General features: G+C 38.1%; 1 non-coding gene across 1 annotated transcript; it reads left to right on the plus strand.

Moving 5' to 3' along the window:
- Positions 1-713: 713 nt before the first annotated feature.
- Positions 714-786, plus strand: Trnav-aac. Its single transcript has one exon. It is a non-coding gene; the product is annotated as a tRNA-Val (tRNA).
- The last annotated feature ends 4662 nt before the right edge of the window (positions 787-5448 follow it).

Genomic DNA, 5448 nt, shown 5'->3' on the forward strand with positions numbered 1-5448 from the left:
TCGTAAAAGAAGAAAATCCCATTAACTGAAATCTTCTTATAAATGATTGTGTTCCTTCATCCATTTTGAAGATCAATTAAGCACCAGTAGTAATCGTGCCCTTGCTTGATCCTTAATGACCAGCGAGTTTATCATGACAAAGGAATTTCACTATCAGCGTCTGTCACGTGACTTCCTGGATCAAATTAGTTAAGAAATGACCATAAAGGAAATTTTAATCCGAAAGGCTGAATTTCTTTTGTGAAAAGGCCTCCGAGTCGTTTTCGATATCTCGCGCATTGTCCATTGATTTTGCATTAAACAAAAACTACTTTCACGTATAACCATTTTTTCAAAATCTTCGTTTTCTGCTAGCAGAAATTTTGAATTACTTTTTGCCAGTAACTGGCGGTCGAAAAAAGTAGACAACCCAAATTTCCCAATGTGTACTAGCAGAAATTTGGGCCGAAAAAAATTCAATAAACGTTTTGGAATAAACCAATTTCCATGTAGAACATCGACTCTGCTCTGGATTTTAGAAGAGTAAATTTTGCAAGAATGTCATCATGAAGTACAATTGCATGGAGTGCGTACACTTGGTAAATGCCAGGTATCTGAGCATTGTTTGCATTAGGTGCTTGGCTATAATTCCCGGGCCACCGCTTCGATAACGATTACGATATACATGTATAATCTTTTCCATTTGTTAAATTTAGACTCTTCGCACTTCAACCGATTCCGTAGTGTAGTGGTTATCACGTCTGCCTAACACGCAGAAGGTCCCCGGTTCGAGCCCGGGCGGAATCAACTGTGGTATTTTTAGCAAAACCACGTTGGTCGTTTAAAGTTCATTTAATGCAGTTTAGGGGCGATGTTTGTTTCTTCTTGTGGATTTGTGGGTGGGTATGTCGAGCCCAGGCGGAATCAATTAATTTTTAAAATAAATTTATTAATAATATGTAGTTTAAAGGCAATGTATTGGTTGGTGGAATCGTTCTATTGTTTTAATCTTATATCAAATAATTTAGTCGTGTACAATAAAATAATCTTTCATATGTGAAGTTTAAAGGCAATGGATAACTTGTCTCTTTGGAACCGCTCGATTGTTTAATCCTATGCAGAATAATGCAGTTGAATATAATAAAATAAACCTGTAAAAATGTCGTCACGTTTTTGAATATCGCCGAAACTTCAGAGCGAATATGTCCACGCAGGAAGAATAAAACCCTATATAGGAACACACACTCTGAGAAGCGTTACCACGGTAGTACGTTTCTCGTATTCATTTTTTTTTGGGGAAAAGGGATATCTCGTAGGATTTTGAAGTGAAATGTTTCTCAAAATGCGATATACTATGCACAGCTGCTCTACTGCTTCTTATCACGTAAGTTATTGCCATTAACTTTCAGAGTCATTATCAAACGTATACAAAACTGGTTTTTGTTATGTGTATCTGTCCCCAGGCAATTCAACACAAGCCTCGGCTTCCAGTATGATGCATCCATATCTTATTTTTTCTCTGTCTTGTAAAATAGCATTGTTTATTGGTTACTCCCCTCAAGAAAGTTGGTTTGTCTGTTTTAATGAAGTAAGGAAATAAATGTAAGTTTGAATTGAATTGAATTGATTCAGAATTGAAAAGGCAAGAATTTCAAAAATACGAAATGTTTGCTTCACAAGGGATCCAAAAAGCTGTAGAAATACCAAGGACCGCATAAGGCCTATTGTGCCACATTTTCATTTGATGGACCTGATCACTACTCAAACAAATTGTTAACATACAAACTTACTTGGCAATGAGCAATTTTTGAGAAAGAGGTAATTTCTCACTCAAATATTACAGGATTTTGTGCATTACGTGTATTTTTCTTGCATTATTCTCTTACAACTCCGATGACCAATTATGTCCAAATGTTCACAGGTTTGTATTTTACGCATAGTTCGGATACATCAAGTGAGCATACAGGTCATTGAAGATTACAAAACGTGTCCGGTGCCCTCAAGTTTCAAAGCACCAACATGTAGATAAAACAAATTATTCATGGCTGTGTTTATACCATGGCAACTATATAAAAACAAAATTGTTTCCACAGTAATAAATCTGTTACAGGGAGTAATTCACGTTACAAATAAAACAGTACGGTACTGTTCAGCCAGGTAAGGGATACTGCATGAGAGCTCACTGAGAAGCAAAGCTTAAAAGCGTGATCCCAAACAGTTTAAAATAACTGCATGCATGCTCATACAAAAAATATGATTTACTTTGCGAAATAAATGAGTAGAAGTTATTCATCTTGTTTGTTTTGTATTGTGGGTTCGAGCCCCGGTCGTGACACTTGTGTCCTTGAGTATTGCTTCTCTCCACCCAGGGGTAAAACGGGTACCTGTGAGGGCGTAGATGGTTTATGTGAATGATAAGATTGGAGCGCAGCAGCACCGGTGTCAGATGCAAATGTGTCCGCCATGCAATACTGTCCGCTCCGTACACTTTTGCATAAATATGCGATCGTGTCCGGGGCTATGCAAAAACCGTCCGGTGGACATGTACATGACTGTACATGTATGTGCGCGCGGTAAGTGGGCGTGCATGCACTAAACCTACGTAATGAATGCAGCATGAATATTCACGTATTTTATGATTGCAGCGAATATCCAACGGCCGAATATTGCCCATTACATGTCATTCATGATTATGCACTTAGCTTTCAAAGAAAATGACGAACGTGTGCCGTCGACCAAGGTCGTTTAATTTACTGCAAGGCCGGTTTTGCAAGGGGGCGGACACAACTGCATATGCAAATGTGTCGGGGCGGACACAATTGCATTATTCAGCAGCGTCCGGGTGGACACGATTGCATATGCAGCACCGTCCGCGGAAATATTTGCATATGCAATAATGTCCTCCGGATAGTATTGCATAGAGGACATAATTGCATGAGACACCGGCTGCATACTCCCCAGGGAGCTGAGAAAGCACAGTAACCATGGCCATGGTCGGGTGCTATTGTTGGAAGCGCTTTGAGGCGCCCTTCATGTTGCGATAAAGCTGTATATTATTCAATGTAAACACGCCAATTTAAGTCTTTTAAACTTCTGTCGTGTATTTTGTGATATTTTTAAATGAATTGAATGAATAAATAATAAACCAGAGAAGTGCACCATTTGCTACTGCAAGCAAAGTTAAAGGCACCGGATACGTTTGGTAACTGCAAACTCAAAGACGTGCAGTATTCTAACTTGGTGTATCCCAACATTTTACTATAAATAAAAAAACCTGTGGGAATTTAACTTAATTTGGTCATCGAAGGTGCATGATACTAATGGAAGAAAAAAATACCCTGGTTGAACAAAATGGGTGTGTCTTGCTTTAAAATGCATAAAAAAAAGTTTCGGCTGAAGTCTTTTATTATAACTGAAGTGAGAAATTACCTCTTTCTCAAATAAACATATTATGAGGGAGCCGTTTCGCACAATGTTTATACAATCAACATCTGTCCATTGCTCTTTGCCAAGTACGTTTTTATGCTGATAGTTATTTTGAGTAATTACCAATAGTGTCCAGTGCCTTTAAATGATCCATTAATCAACAATTAATGAGTTTTATCCTTCGCTATAATGGCAAGCAATAAGTGCCACATTAGGGAAAGTGTTACATGAATAATTTAATACTCTGATCACATATATATATATAACTTTGTTTCCATGCCTTTTGGCATAATACTTGGTAAAACTGAGATCATGTATACTTGGCAGGGACTCGTTTTAGCGCTTGTTGCACCTGTTAGTTTAGTAAGGGGGTTGTTGTGTGTGCCAGTTGATGGGAACATGTGTAGTGCATTCACTGCAAGTGATAGACATGGTCAACCAACTGTGCTTAGAGACAAACTCATCACAGCCTTCAAAACAAATTGCAGACCAACAAAACAAAGTAAGTTTGTTTCAAATTCTACATTTTGTTAAACCAAAGTATATAAACAGGAATCATGACCCTAGTTATGCTCAAAATGACGCTCGCCACCAGTTTTGGTTTGAATCCCTGCCATTACTTGTGCCCTAAACATCACACTAAACCATAAATTGCTTCTCTTTACCCAGGTGTATAAACAGGAAAGGTAACCTCGCTAAGTTCAAATGCACAACAAACGTCATTATCGATTAGATTGAATCCCTGTCATGGCTTGTGTGCCCTAATATCACCCTTAACCATAAATTGCTTCTCTTCACCAAGGTGTATAAATGGGAACCTAATAGGGCCGAGACTGTATCATGTTCGTCACCCATTTAGCACTAAAGACCTGATTGACTTTGTGATGCTTTTTGAGAAAGTTTGCCGAGTGCAAATTGTTGAGAAGCACCTTGATCTGGCCAGGAACAATGCCCAATTTCATAGACCTGTTTATTTAAAGGACAAAATATCGCTTAGTAATTTGCTCAGCAAAAAATGAGCCGGATACCATTCACATATTTTATTGTGGTATGGTAGTTTGGCTGTGACCATATTCTGGTAATCATATTGATTATGCTTAAGCAGATCTATATGAAATTGGGCCCTGACCACTATAAAGACCCCATTACTTTTATTATTTAAACTTGCAAATCATTAATTTTAGTGCAATTAGTTCGTTTGTTTATTGTGACCCCACATTTCACCTCAAAGGACCCCAGTTTGCACCCTCCTCATGCCTGGGTCTAATTTCAAAGAGCTGTTTAAGCACAACAAAGTAGCTAAGCGGACAAATTATGCTCACCAGAATAAATCTACCAGCCATACTACATTGTCACATGTACAATTTGTGACGGGTATCCTGCTCATTTCTGCTTTGCAGACGATTGTATAAGCAATACTTTATGTTTATAACCAGCTCTATGAAATCTGGTGGTGTGTAGATTGAGCTTTCAGACCACTGATGCGTTTTATTTTCCCCAAGCTTTTTCGTTTTAAGCTTGTTTTTTGGCAGGCGTTCGGGAAATATGCAGATCGATTGTATCTGTTATCAGATAGGCTTTTATATATGCTTCGTAAAATAGACCGATCGTCATTGCTGACAGTAAACCATTTATTCGAAGTTTGTAGCCTTTCGAGAGACCAAATTAAATTTAAAGGCAGTGGACACTATTGGTAATTACTCAACCTAATTATTAGCATAAAACCTCACTTGGTAACGAGTATGGGGAGAGGTTGATAGTATAAAACACTGTGAGAAACGGCTCCCTCTGAAGTAACGTAGTTTTCGAGAAAGAATAATTTTTCCACGAATTCGATTTTGAGACCTCAAGTTTAGAATTTGAGGTCTCGAAATCAAGCATCTAAAAGCACACAACTTCGTGTGACAATTGTGTTTTGTCTTTCATAGTTATCTCGCAACTCCGACGACCAATCGAGCTCAAATTTTCACAGGATTGTTATTTTATGCATATTGTGAGATACAGCAAGTGAGAAGACTGGTCTTTGACAATTACCAATAATGT

Source organism: Asterias rubens, chromosome 7 (genome assembly GCF_902459465.1).
Source record: "Asterias rubens chromosome 7, eAstRub1.3, whole genome shotgun sequence".
In the NCBI taxonomy this organism is placed as follows: Eukaryota; Metazoa; Echinodermata; class Asteroidea; order Forcipulatida; family Asteriidae; genus Asterias; species Asterias rubens.